Here is a 15346-nt window from a genome sequence, read left to right as displayed (position 1 = left end):
ACCGTACAGGGCGCTAGGTACTTCACGAAACTAGACCTCCGATCAGGGTATAATCAGATTCGCATTCAAGCTGAGGACGTGCCCAAAACCGCGATTAACACTCCCTTTGGGCATTACCAATTTAGGGTCATGGGATTTGGTCTCACTAATGCACCAGCAACATTTCAATCCATGATGAATACGATTCTTCAACCATATCTGAGGGAGTTCGTAGTCGTGTTCCTAGATGACATACTCATCTTCAGCAAAACGTGGTCGGAGCATATGCAGCATGTCCGGTCGGTATTGAGCGTGCTCCGGGACAACCAGTTATTTTGCAAACGGTCAAAATGTGAATTTGGCGTGGAGAGTGTGCGGTTCCTGGGACATTGCATCGATGGACTGCACATCGCCCCTGACCTAGACAAGATTGCCGCAGTAAAGGTCTGGCCCGCTCCGACTTCCGTCACAGAGGTGAGGCAATTTCTTGGATTAACGAATTATTTTAGGCAATTCATAGATCAATACTCATCGCTCTCTAAGAACTTAGAGGAGATAACGGGAAAACATGCACGATTCGAGTGGAACAGCTCTCGGCAACATGCCTTTGAATCGCTAAAGCATGCCTTGTTGAATGCGCCCCTATTGCGGCTGGCTGATGTGAACCGACCATTCAGAGTGGTAACAGATGCAAGCGATTTCGCCTTGGGATGTGTTCTTCTCCAAGAACTAGAGGAAGATGCCTGGCATCCAGTGGCTTATGCTAGCCGAAAATTGTCTGCTGCTGAACAGAATTATACAGCTACAGAAAGAAAAACATTGGCCGCAGTGTTTGCGCTAAAGACCTTGCGCATCTACCTCTTTCAACACTTTGAGGTCATTACAGACAACATGGCGGTAGTTTATCTGAAAACAAAACCAAGCATTACAAAGAGAGAGGCGCGATGGGTTGAATTCCTAGCTGACTATGACTACACAGTCCGTCACAGACCCGGCAGAGAGAACCCTGCAGATCCCCTTTCGCGTCGCCCAGATCTCCATGAGAGTAACCTCGTGGAGAATGCAGTACCACGTTTGAATGCTATTGAGTATGCTTTAGCAATGAATGATGACGTGTCCAATACAATATCAGATGCCTACCAGAGAGACAAAGGGCTAACTCCCATCATAGAAAGATTGAAGCATTCTCTCCGAGATAATTTGCATGATCGCTAATATTGGGACGAATCCACTGATCGCTTGTACCTCAAGGCATCCCCCAATATCCGGTTGTGCATACCACAGTGCGGTGTCCGGTTAAAGCTCATTCAAGAACACCATGAGTGTGCAACGGCTGGCCACCCGGGTCGTGATCGAACGTACTTCCGCCTAGCACGTTTTTTCTACTGGCCCCGAATGGGTCTCGATATCAAGAGATTTGTCAAAACCTGTGATCTCTGCCAGCGAACGAAGGGAGGTCAGCCACGAACAGGGCTTCTCCAGTCACTTCCAATACCTAATAGTCCCTGGCAGGATATCTCAATGGATTTTATTGTTGGATTGCCCCTTACTTCTCGTGGCTTCGACGCAATTTACACCTTTGTGGACCGACTTACAAAGTGAGTACATCTTGTTCCAACAAACTCGAAGATTGATGCTAAGGGCAGCGCTCAACTGTACATTCAAAACGTGTTTCGTCTGCACGGGCTGAGCTCGACCATTGTTTCCGATCGCGATCCACGATTCACTGCAGCTTTTTTCAAAGAAGTATTCTCTCAGCTAGGAACTAAATTGGCATTCAGCACTGCTAACCACCCTCAAACGGATGGTTTGACAGAGAGAGTTAACCGGCAAGTGGGAGATGTTCTAAGAGCATTTTGTGAACTTGAGACAGGACAATTGGGATTCGCTTCTACCACTCTGCGAGTTTGAAATTAATAGTTCACAACAGTCATCTGTAGCTAATACACCGTTCTATCTGAACTATGGGTTTGACCCTAAGTCCCCGCCCGAATTCATTCTTACGGGAGGGGAAAGGAGTGATTTGGTCGATTGGCTTCATGAGCAGGAAGCAGCACTAAGGATAGCTCGAGATGCAATGCTCGACGCCCAGGCAAGGCAAGCTCTATACGCAGACCAGACGAGTACGCCCAGTGATGTGAAGGTTGGTGATAGCGTTCTTATCTACAGAGACTTTCTACTGACCATGGAAGCTCGTGGCCAGCCCTCTCGGAAGTTGCAACCCAAGTGGTTTGGTCCGTATCGTATCCAGGCTAAGATTGGAGCGAATGCTTTTCGCTTGGAACTACCCCGTGAACTTCGCTGCTATCCCGTGTTTAATGTCACTGCTCTTAAACGCTACGAAGAGAACACGATTCCTGGAAGACACCAACCACGCCCTTCACAGATCTAGATGGACACACAAGCTATGTTGTCGAAGTCGTTTTGAATCACCGACACCGCAGTGGTGAGCAACACTTCCTGGTGCATTGGAAGAGTTACCCCAGCAGCGAAGCTACGGGGGAGCCCGCTGGCAACCTATGTGATGAGTCTGGTCGGAATATTAAACCGCTGCAGAACTATCTAGCCTCACAACGACAGCAGCCTTGATCTAACTGGGCTGAGCCATATGCATCTCTTACTGAGATAGTTAATAATAATGTTATAGACTGATATAGTTTTGCGTCATCTCCTTGTGAGAGTGAAGGAGTTGAGTTGGATTACACTTCAATGTGGTTATGCACGTGCATGAGTGATTATTTAATATTCCCCTTTCCACAATTGCATCTCCTAACTGGATTGTGTTATCTAATAGAACCTTGAGCTTCCTATGGGGCCGGGAGAGTGTAATAGTTTTACCTTGACACTTCTTGCTTGTCTTATGGTAACACCTTGTGTTCCTACTATTCTCACTCCTGCGGTTCTCGCCTTTCTTTTGCTTTATAACCTCTGGTTTGAATATCATTCGACGAATTCTCCAATCAATCAAGTCTATACTGTTACAGGTGTCATGATCCAGGAAGCGTCATCCTACGTCACAGAGCACGCGATCTCACCGTGCATCTTGAAATAAAATTCAAAAACTGCGCTCAGGCCTTCAGCCACTTTTGCATCAAAAGTCGCACAAATAATTATTGGTGGCGCAAGGAGAAGCTTATCGTTTGGAGTGAAAAGTGATCACCGCTGCTTTTCCTTGTCAGAGTCAACAATACACTTTATTCTGCGGCCTTGTGAGTAATGTTGGAGTAGGAGACGTCGCGGAGGGGTGAGCTTTCCTGCGCAGGTATGACTTTGGTCCTATTTCAGCATGGTCGAGTGGAAAAATTCAAAAAAGTTTAGTTCAAGAAACCCGGAAAGGAAGATGGGGGACATGTCCTCAGCGCTAGAGATGAAAGGATTGGTCCCGAAAGTGAATATCCTGAAAGAGAAAATATTTAAGACAGTTCACTTGCCTGACTGATCCTTTGAAATTTGAAGTTCCACCAATCATGTAAAATAGATCACTTTCTTTCCCCTCTAATAGTGCCCTCCACAAACCTTTTAATGTTGTTGGTACCCTGGGTGAGGGAAACAGACCCGCGCGCGTCAGTACATGCAAGCATGCCACGTGTAATTAGTCGCCTGTGGATTGTACAAACTGGTCAGCGCTTTCTAGCTTCTGCAGGGCCCCATACATCAAATGTTTGCTGGATTGCTCATGACAAGCAAGGTCGTGGTGAGGTTGTCATCTAGTTTCTCTTCGCAGCATATTAACAGGAATTATTATGAAGAACTGTCGGAAGGATGTTGCTCAATGCTCACCCTCCCATTATCAAGTCAATAATATTATAACTCGGATGTTGAGCCAATAATAAATGTAGAAAGGAAAGAAATATAGATACGAGTTGAGAGTAACTCTCCATCACTGCAACCAGATATTATACAGTCAGAAAGTGCAACAACTAGGCACAAAACTGACAGAGTACTGAGACATTCGACGTCCTGATACCTAGCTTCAACACATCTCCGTAGCGCTAACCGACAGCGTTCCAACTTGGAAGGTTCAAGGTTATGGTAAGAGCAAAGAGGAGAAGGCCGTCGAATGTCTCAGTACTCTGTCAGTTTTGTGCCTAGTTGTTGCACTTTTTGACTGTATAATATCTGGTTGCAGTGATGGAGAGAAACTCTCAACTCGTATCTATATTCTTTCCTTTCTACATTTTTTATTGGCTCAACATCCGAGTTTCAAATTGCACACCTGATGAGCCGTCACGAACCATACGGCGAAACGTACGTCGTGTGAAGCAATTTGTTTTGTAGTCAACTAGTCCATCACTATGTCATGCACGAGGAGTACTGTAAGAGTTTGGCTTTCGGCTTGTACAATTCGTTTTCGCAAAGCTTCCCCTTCTTTACTTATCTTTTGATATTTATGACCCACCCAAGTTGGGTGGTGTGCTGCTTTACTGCTTCGAATTGTAGTTAGACCGCTTTGTCAAATATCCTAGTGGTCTCGTCATAGTCAAATAACAATTGACATTCTTTGTTCTGTTGGGACTGTAGCTTGTGCTCCTTTTCGTTGCGCTTGCCTTCCCCTCTTTGGTCTTACCATAACCTTGAACCTTCCAAGTTGGAAGGCTGTCGGTTAGCGCTACGGAGATGTGTTGAAGCTAGGTGTCAGGACGTCGAATGTCTCAGTACTCTGTCAGTTTTGTGCCTAGTTGTTGCACTTTCTGACTGTATAATATCTGGTTGCAGTGATGGAGATTTACTCTCAACTCGTATCTATATTTCTTTCCTTTCTACAATAATATTATACATAATAATAATAATAATAATAATTTTACAAGAAGTCGGAGGCGGATAATACTTTAATAACGAAGGTACGTGTTGGGTCGTAAGTATCCACGCAAACACACATCCAGTCAAAATAAGGCACTTGTCAAAGTATCCGAAAGTTTTATTATTTATTGTTATTTCTATTATTATTTCGTTCGGGTTTTGTGTCGTGCTGAACTTGATACTTTTCCACATTGTCACGAGTGTTGTTATCTCATATCTTTACGCTATATAAGTTTTAGTCTTTCCAACTTGAGCCATTCCCTGTATAATCCTTGATGAGAAGGGACCGAAAACGTTCGGATACTTTGACAAGTGCCTTATTTTGACTGGATGTGTGTTTGCGTGGATACTTACGACCCAACACGTACCTTCGTTAATAATAATAATAATAATAATAAAAAAAAGTATTGTCTACGCATGCATCTACGCAAGAGTCACCACCAGCCAATTAGGACATGTGTCAAAGTATTGAACGTTTTCGTTCCCTTCTTGTCAAAATACTACAGGGAATGATCGAAATAAGCTAAAAGACTACAACTATAAGGAAAAGAAGTTCAGAAATATATCACTCCAATTATGGTTAGAAGTGACACGAAAAAAATAGATGTGAAGAATCAAGAAAACAGCATGCAAATCCAATAAGTGACAAAAACGTAGTGACACTTATTGGATTTGCATGCTGTTTTCTTGATTCTTCACATCTATTTTTTTCGTGTCACTTCTAACCATAATTGGAGTGATATATTTCTGAACTTCTTTTCCTTATAGTTGTAGTCTTTTAGCTTATTTCGATCATTCCCTGTAGTATTTTGACAAGAAGGGAACGAAAACGTTCAATACTTTGACACATGTCCTAATTGGCTGGTGGTGACTCTTGCGTAGATGCATGCGTAGACAATACTTTTTTTGTAATATTTTCTGCCTCCGTCCTACTTTCAAATAATAATAAAATAAATAAATAAAATAATAATAATAATGACAGTTCGCATATCACTCATTACAGGAGGTCAACGCATCTGTTAACAATTTGGCAATAAGATGGCAATAAACACTCGGAAAAAATAATAATAATAATAATAATATGGCAATAAGTAGGACGAGCTGAAGCGACATGTGGACTACTTTATTAACAATGTAAGCGATGGAGACGATGCAAGAAACGACCTAAAGGGTAAGGAAAAATACATGTAAGAAGAAAAAGGGCAATGGAAAAAAAAAAGATGATTCGAACACTGTCATTGTATCGTGTCACCCTACCTTGATTGCTATATTATTTCCTTTGTTCTCATTTTGTTCTTTAGTACAACGGTGATTCCTGAAGAGTGTTGTACGAAAACTTGTTCGAATCATCTTTTTTTTTCCATTGCCCTTTTTCTTCTTACATGTATTTTTCCTTACCCTTTAGGTCGTTTCTTGCATCGTCTCCATCGCTTACATTGTTAATAAAGTAGTCCACATGTCGCTTCAGCTCGTCCTACTTATTGCCATATTAAAATTATTGTCTCCTCGTCGAATTTTTAAATAATAATAATAATAATAATAATAATACGTACCCTGTGGTCCGACACTACTGCCACCATCAGTGCAGACCTCAGCGACCATGAGCAGCGCTCCTTGGAGGCTAGTTGCGACCGCGGTGCCAGCTCGTGGCTATCGTGCCTGCCCATCGCTGCACACGGCTTCAGCCTCGACAGGAGGTCATTCCAGGATGCTCTTGCTGCACGCTATGGGTGGCCTGTTCTTGGTATCCCTGACACCTGCTTATGTGGTGTGCCTTTCACCACCGACCATGCCATGATATGCAGACGTGGCGGCTTCCCCATCATCCGCCACAACCATGTCCGGGACTACCTTCCCGGCCTTCTTGGCAGAGTGTGCAATGCCGTGGAGACGGAGCCTGTTCTTCAACCCCTTGCTGGTGAAGCTCTTCCAAGGGCCGCCAACACTGACCCTCAGGCCAGACTGGACGTCAAGGGGAGGTGCCTCTGGTCCATGCAAGAGGATGCATTTTTTGACATAAGGGTTTTCTATCCCTGCGCGTCCTCTTACATGACTAAGTCCCTCTCTGCGACCTACAGATGGCATGAGGAGCAGAAGAAAGCGGCTTATGGTGAGCGGATCCGGCGGGTGGAGAGGGGAAGCTTCTCTCCATTGGTGTTCTCCTCTGTCGGGGGAGCTGGCGGTGAGGCCCGGAATGTGTTGAAACGTCTCGCCATTCGCCTGGCAGCGGCAACCGGAGACTCGTACAGCATCCTCATGGGACGGATCCGCTGTGAGCTTGGCTTCACTCTAGTCCGTGACTCCGTCATGATGTTGCGTGGTAGTCGGAGGAAGGTGAATTTCAGCCATCACCCCAGCGATGTCCTGCAGCATGAGTCGCTCATGCCAGTTTGACTCGGCTCAATTTGTCTTTTGTGTCTGTGCATGATGATGTCACAGGTTTGTTTGCCAGTTTTGGTTCTGTTGACGTTTATCCTCCGTCTTTGTTTTTTGTTTTGCTGTTTCCTTTCTCTTCTTCCTCTTTGCTCACGTTGATGCCATTTTGTTGTGAGTCCGCATGCTTTGACTCGAACTCGCAAGGTTGATTATTATCTCTTGCACCTTTTACTGGTTTAGGACTTGTGCCCAGTCCTGAAGTTATTGCTCATTGTTTGTGTTTTTGTTTTTTATTGTTTTGCATTTACATTTACATGTATTTAGAACACATGTGCAAGGTTGATTGCTATCCCTTGCACGTATCAGGGCCTGTGCCCTTTCCTGTTGTATTTCATCTCACATAATAGTACATAATAAACCAGTTTGTATAATAATAATAATAATAATAACAAGCGAGGGTCCCTGGTTCGAGTCCTGGTGGTGACAGTCAATTTTTTCTTCAGACTTTTCCCGTTTGTCTCTTTCCCTCAAACTAGTGAAGATTTTATGACTTGGGGCTCCCCGCGTGCTAGAGTGTACGCGAAGTGTGTGGGTACAGTGAGGGCTGCGTCCCACCCGCCTGTGTGGATTCACAGGAAGTGTGAGTTACGAAGTCTGAAGAAAATGTTGAACAGTCTCTGCTGGGAATAAGACCTGCAGGCTGCTGCCGCTCTCCGTTCTCAAAAAAAAAAATAAAAAAAAAATAAACAGTCTCTGCTGGGATGACGACTACACCATAGCTCAGTGGTTAGAGCATCGCTAGCTACAAGCGAGGGTCCCTGGTTCGAGTCCTGGTGGCGACAGTCAATTTTGTCTTCAGACTTTTCCCGTTTGTCTCTTTCCCTCAAACTAGTGAAGATTTTATGACTTGGGGCTCCCCGCGTGCTAGAGTGTACGTGAAGTGTGTGGGTACAGTGAGGGCTGCGTCCCACCCGCCTGTGTGGATTCACAGGAAGTGTGAGTTACGAAGTCTGAAGAAAATGTTGAACAGTCTCTGCTGGGATGACGACTACACCATAGCTCAGTGGTTAGAGCATCGCTAGCTACAAGCGAGGGTCCCTGGTTCGAGTCCTGGTGGTGACAGTCAATTTTGTCTTCAGGCTTTTCCCGTTTGTCTCTTTATTTATTTTATTTATTTATTTATTCACAATCACGTGGCACTAGCCAATGAAATGGTGATGTGGGCGATAGCCAGCCATGGCGGTAATACAGCTAGAGGGGGAAAAGAAAAAGAATGAAAGGGGAACTGAAAAGCAAAAGAAGCTAGGGCAGGGCTGGATATCAACTAGTATGTTGCATTCTGCAGTAGCTGTGTGAATGTATTGTAACATTGGCAGGATTTTAGATGTTGTGGGAGGAGAGACCAATGGCGGTAAGCAAGGAAGAGAGGAGATGTTTGCATAGAGGCAGACCGCGCAATAGGGAAGCGGAGAGAGTTTCTGGTGCGCATGTCTTGAGATTGAGCAAACCAGCTTAGGCAGGAGAGAGCATGAAGAGGAGCAATGCCCAGCTTAATTTTATGAATTGTCTGGCATGCCAAAAAACGCACGCGGACCGAGAGCGGCACAGCAGAAGCAAGGCGGTATAAGTCTGCGCTTGGAGTCAGGCGAGGAAGCCGAAATAATATTTTCAAAAGACGCCTATGCATAACTTCGAGTCGAGCAATCAGTGTTTTAGAAATGCCAGCCCAAATTATGCAGCAGTAATCAAAAATAGGCAGAATGTAAGATGTGTAGATAACATGGCGACAGTCGGTGTGCAGGTGGGTGATGTGTGATGAGAGAAATCCCATTACTGAGCTAACACGGCTGTCTAAATTTTCGATCTGGGATTTCCAGGTTAAGTGTTGGTCAATAATGACGCCAAGATGCTTGTGTTTTTCAACGATGCAGAGTCTTTCCCTCAAACTAGTGAAGATTTTATGACTTGGGGCTCCCCGCGTGCTAGAGTGTACGTGAAGTGTGTGGGTACAGTGAGGGCTGCGTCCCACCCGCCTGTGTGGATTCACAGGAAGTGTGAGTTACGAAGTCTGAAGAAAATGTTGAACAGTCTCTGCTGGGATGACGACTACACCATAGCTCAGTGGTTAGAGCATCGCTAGCTACAAGCGAGGGTCCCTGGTTCGAGTCCTGGTGGTGACAGTCAATTTTTTCTTCAGGCTTTTCCCGTTTGTCTCTTTCCCTCAAACTAGTGAGAATAATAATATTAATTTGAAACTCGGGTATTGAGCCAATAATAAAAGTAGAAAGGAAAAGGACATATGGAAACGAGTTAAGAGTAACTCTCCACCACTGTAACTAGATACTATATACAGTCAGAAAGTGCAAATCGCCTACTGGTCTCGTCATCGTCCAGTGACAATCGACATTCTTTGTTCCGTTGGGACTGTAGCTTGTGCTCGTTTTCGTTGCGCTTGCCTTCCCCTCTTTGGTCTTTCCATAACCTTGAACCTTCCAAGTTGGAAGGCTGTCGGTTAGCGCTACGGAGATGTGTTGAAGCTATGTGTCAGGACGTCGAATGTCTCAGTACTCTGTCAGTTTTGTGCCTAGTTGTTGCACTTTCCGACTGTATATAGTATCTAGTTACAGTGGTGGAGAGTTACTCTTAACTCGTTTCCAGATGTCCTTTTCCTTTCTACTTTTAATAATAATAATAATAATAAATCGACGGGGTTCGCGTGCCGGGCAGGTCAAGAACAAGGAGTCGTACAACTCCCTGGTCAAGAACCACCTTTCTGCTTCCGTGGGACGCCACCACCCCATGATCAGGCGTCAGATGCGGCACCTAAACGGTGGGGGAGGATAGATCAGATCCACCAACCAGAGGCCAAAGGCCTAAATCCCATTTGCCACATCCATGTTTTCCTCATGCCAGGCCACGAGTTCCCAACTAACTGTGAGTCGCAGCACTGTTGGAAAACATCCTTCCGCTTCCAAGCAGGAAGGCACAGTGGGTTGTGTAGTGTTATCTTGTTTGTGTGTGTACCCATTGTGCATGCCTGTTCTCTTATTATTCGTACTCTTCTCTTGATAGATCTAGACTATCCATTACGGTATCCCTTTGTTGATTCATCCCATATCTAGATGTGTCATGCTCTGTACCGTACCCTCAAGTACTCTACTAGATCTCGATAATTTGGAGTACCTGTCTTGCTGTATTATGTTTCGTTCACGACTATCTGTGTTCCTGCACTGATAATGAAAAGGGTTCTTTGCCTCACAACGAGACAGTGTTGAGTTAGTTATTTGGTGTGCTCTCGACACGTACTACGGACGTCGGGAGGTCATTACAGGTTGGTCTAAGACCATGATTGAGAAACGAGAGGTACCAGGTTCAACTCAATACACATACAGACGATTAATTATACATTGAGTCTATACCTCAATGACCTTTGCACATGTACGTGGAAAGATAGCTGTAAACGGGCTAAAACGATAGATCACGGTGTCATTACTTATACCAAAACTGGGGAGGGGGGGGGGGGCGAGGGGCACATTTCCGAGAGAAGAATAGAGATGCAAAAAACACTTAGCTTAAAGTTCCAATTCAGCGAGAACTATGGCCATTCACTGTAAATTTTCTGATGCAGGATGCAATAAGTCTTACTTTCTCAGATCACAATTATGAGCGCAGCAGTAGGGATAAACAGAAAAAAACATTACGATTTGAGGAATTCCGCTTTGAGAGATGTAGTCATGTCTACTGCCTTTGGCTCCACTAAATATAACCAAAGGGAGAATACAAATTTTGAAATCCGCGTTCACTTCAAGTTGCCCGGAATGTCACAGGCAGCGTGTGATGGTGCAACGTAATTTTCTATGTCAACGACTTGAAACTGTGCCGTCATAGCGAACTGTGTGGCTGTGGCGAAAACCAATTCTGAGCCTTCATTGGGAACTTGGCTCTTCATGACTTGAAGATTGATTTCCTTATTTCCTATTGACGGCCATAAGTACTTAGGGGAAACCAGACCTGCGTTCAAGTGAATGTCGCCCATCAAGAAGTGCGTATCACTTGACTCAAGCGCCTTTGCAGCATCCACGGGAGGAGGAACGGGTATAGTGGCAGGTCGCATCTGCCAAGTGTATTGACAGAGGCACTCAGGGGTAGATTTTAACGAAATACCGAGGAATTCGGGGTGCTTTTGGTATACAACCCCAGTTGACTCAGTAATCACGTTAACTACTTGGAAAGCGACAGCGGCGGTTCCGGTGTTAGTATACATCTGAAACACTCCTCCATCTTGTCTTGGATCTGAAATAAGCACGTGAGACAGAACTAAACGTTATGGGCCATAATAATGGTGACTTGATAAACGAAGAGTCTTATTCTCGTAGCTATAAACTACGTAAACAATTTGAGGGTGATAACACTTTCCTTCTATACACACAACACTTACTGGTCCAAGTGAATGAAGATTGCCCCTAAAACTTTAAGCTGCATAATGTGAGTATGACTCGCACGACACAACACAGTGAAAGAAGAATCCGAGTACGAATGACAACAATCAGGATGACCCACCAAAAGCCTGTGAACTGCCGATTTCTTCACACCCAACTTCAGGTCACAATCACACCCAACATCACCAGCATCAAAAAGTATTCTTTCTAGACCAAAGAGTGGTATATTTGATAAAATTTAATAACGATAGAAATATTTATGATACTTCTCCAGACGTTTCGTTGTTCTGAACAACATCGTCAGTGGATAAATACTGACGATGTTGTTCAGAACAACGAAACGTCTGGAGACGTATCGCAAATATTTCTATCATTATTTAATTTTATCAAATATACCACTCTTTGGTCTAGAAAGAATACTTTTTTGATATTACAATGAGAGTAAATAATCAACGGCTTGTCCACCAACTCTTTATCACCAGCATCATCGCCATCCGCTTCATCCTCCGTATCAACTTCTCCAACTGACTCATCAGAACGCTTCTCCTCTTCTCCCCCATCCACCGACCTCCGTGTTAGCACCTGGTCAGCTCCTCCCTGCTCCACCGATTCATCATCATGCCCCGCATCCTCTTCTTCGTCCGTTGACCTCCGTCCTCACTTCCGGTTGCCTACTCCAACCAGCACCGTAGCCCGTGCGCCACCACCACCAAAGAAAACCGTATAGTCCACAGCTGTACGACGCGGTCGTAAACACATGGAGCTGGTAGCCACTAATCCCGAGATTTTCTGTGTCGAGCCGGCCATTGGTATCAGAGCTACGTCATTGCATGTTGACTGTGTATCTACCACATCCACCATGGATGGTTCCACGCCAGATGCTCTAATAGTTGGCGGTTCTGATCGCAACACGAGTGTAGGAGACGCCACTGGCAAAGGAACGTTCCTCAGCTTGTCACAACGTCTGTGCTGCACTGGATTCTTTCTAGGCCGGCCGCGTCTAGGTCGCGCAGAGCGCTGGGATTCCGGTAGAATCTTGAATGGTACGTGTTGTTTCATGCATATGTACAGATGTGAACAGTCCTACCGATATACCGGTTACCACACTGCCGGCATTCAAACTGGTAAACCAGATGGATAAGTTGGTTGGTTGGTAGGATATCCTTCAACACCCCAAACGCACGCATCGTTGTAAAACTGGGCGAAATTTGACAGCGTAGTATGCCTTCCGCACCAGAGCTCTCAACTCTCGGCAAACATTAATAGATTCTTGACCGTTCCAGGGCAGACACAAATAGATAGGGCACCTATCTGGACCAACGGCCGGTTCTGGTGCGGAAGACCTACTACGCTGTCAAATTTCGCCCAGTTTTTACAACGATACGTGCGTTTCGGGTGTTGAAGGATGTCCAACCAACCAACAAACTTAGCCATCTGGTTTACCAGTTTGAATGCCGGCAGTGTGGTAGCCGGTATGTTGGCAGGACTGTTCAACACCTGTACACACGCATCAAACAACACGTACCATTGAAGATTCTACCGGAATCCCAGCGCTGTACGCAACCTAGACGCGGCCGGCCTAGAAAGAATCCAGTGCAGCCTCCAATGCAGATTTCGGAATCGACTGACAGCATTTCGACTTCAACCATGTCTACATCAGCTTCGCAGCACAGAGGGTGTGACAGGCCGAGGAACGTTCCTTTGCTAGTGGCGTCTCCTACACTCGTGTTGCGATCAGACCGGTCAACTATGAGAGCATCTGGCGTGGAACCATCCATGGTGGATGTGGCAGATACACAGTCAACATGCAATTACGTAGCTCTGATACCAACTGCCGGTTCGTTACAGAAAATCTCGGGACCAGTTGCTACCAGCTCCATGTGTTTACGACCGTATCGTACAGCTGTGGACTATACGGTGTTCTTCGTTGGTGGTGGCGCGAGGGCTACGATGCTGGTTGGAGTAGGCAACCGGAAGCGAGCACGGAGGTCACCGGACGAAGAAAAGGATGCGGAGCATGATGATGAGTCAGTAGAGCAGGGAGGAGGTGACCAGGTGCTAACACGGAGGTCGGTGGATGGGGGAGAAAAGGAGGAGCGTTCAGATGAGTCAGTTGGAGAAGTTGATACCGAGGATGAAGCGGATGGCGATGAGGCTGGTGATGTCGGGTGTGATTGTGACCTGAAGTTGGATGTGAAGAAATCGGCAATTTACAGGTATTTGGTGGGTAATCCTGATTGTTGTCATTCGTACTCGGATTCCTCTTTCACTGTGTTGTGTCGTGCTAGTCATACTCATACTATGCAGCTTAAAGTTTTCGAAGCAATCTTCATTCACTTGTACAAGCCAGTGTTGTGTATACAGAAGGCAAGTGTTATCACCCTCGAATTGTTTACGTAGTTTATGGTGCGAGTGTGGTGAGTATGATTGTCCCCCCCCCCTCCGTTCACACTTCCTTCCGTCTGTTCAGGTTTGTTCGTTGTTTTGCTGATGCTGATGATTCACATATGCATTGCTCTTGCCTGCTCAGCTTGCCCCCTGCTGAATAGATGTAGTATAATCACCTTTTTAGTTTTCACTCTTTTTCCCCTTCTTTCACTTGTATTTGTCCATATAAGATTAGTTTCAAGTAGTCCCCCTTCCATTGTAGATTTACTGATGATTGTAACAAGAAAACAGTTCTCAACGAATCCCCGCCTTCCCTTTCGCTGTGTGCCTCGCAACTAATCGTACAACATTTTACACATACATGTCGACATAAGCATTTCATATATTATATGAAATGCTTACTGTGCAATTAGTTGTCTTTGTAGCTATGTTAAAACTGATGTCTCCGAAACGTTTGTTAACTCGTGAAATACTGAAATAATTCTCAAGTCGATCAATCGCTGTGCCTGTACATGCATATCCAACACGTACATGTAGCTACAGTGCAATAACTCCTATTCACTCAAACCGTTTCAGTGTTGTACTCGAAGTATGTACATATGTTCACTATTGCGTGAGCCAGGTCAAATGTCAGTCAGTCGGCAGGGAGCTCCAACATCAACATGTCGTTTGGAGAAGCCACCTTCTTTGACTTATCAACCAAAATAATGGGAATGACGTTGGAGGTGAAGATAGGTTGGGATTTGAACTCACAACTAACTTTATGGTCAGCAGACAGCATTCATTTTCACAACGCTAGCATGAAAGGCAAATATAAATCGTGGGTTTTTGTTTAAAAAATGTTACTGGGTTCTAGCAAATTGTAAACCATGAGATGGTCGAATTTTTCCAAACCCTTCGCAGAACAATTATTTACCGGGCCGTGACAAGCTCTTCTATGTACTCTGTTGCCCGATTTTGCCGATTTTGTTGGAAATGGACTGTAGGGAAAATCCAAAGGTGGCCAGGCATCAAGTGAAAAGTATTCGTGCAACACTCATCCCGTACAGCGAACTTTCGTGAAGACTTAGGGCAAGCGTTATTTGAATAAATTCAGCTTGTAGAACGAACTTTCGGTTCCCTTGGGTGCCCTGGCGCTGGGTTTCTGTTAGTCAAGCCTGTTGCGTGGGAAAAACTACTTCAAGAAATTGACACAATGTTACAAGGCGGAGGACATGCTGTCATGAATTCACAGCACATTGTTTTCTGTGTATTCACTGTGTGTAACATATGGCTCAGACGAGCTCACGTTATTGTTGGCAAATAGTATCGGTCTCCTAAGGTTCGTTCTAACCCTTTTGCACCAGTCACACCACACTTAAAAG

General features: G+C 45.0%; 1 long non-coding RNA gene across 1 annotated transcript in view; it reads right to left on the bottom strand.

The window, feature by feature from the left end:
* Window positions 1-10588: 10588 nt before the first annotated feature.
* Window positions 10589-15346, bottom strand: part of LOC135812172 (uncharacterized) — a 13348-nt gene continuing 8590 nt past the window's right edge. Inside the window, exon 3 of the long non-coding RNA XR_010552770.1 lies at window positions 10589-11448. This is a non-coding gene — a long non-coding RNA (uncharacterized LOC135812172). The remainder of the gene's footprint in view (window positions 11449-15346) is intronic.

Source organism: Sycon ciliatum, chromosome 3 (genome assembly GCF_964019385.1).
Source record: "Sycon ciliatum chromosome 3, ocSycCili1.1, whole genome shotgun sequence".
NCBI classification, from domain to species: Eukaryota; Metazoa; Porifera; class Calcarea; order Leucosolenida; family Sycettidae; genus Sycon; species Sycon ciliatum.
Note: the sequence above shows the minus strand (reverse complement) of the source record. Positions and strands in the feature narration are given on the sequence as shown.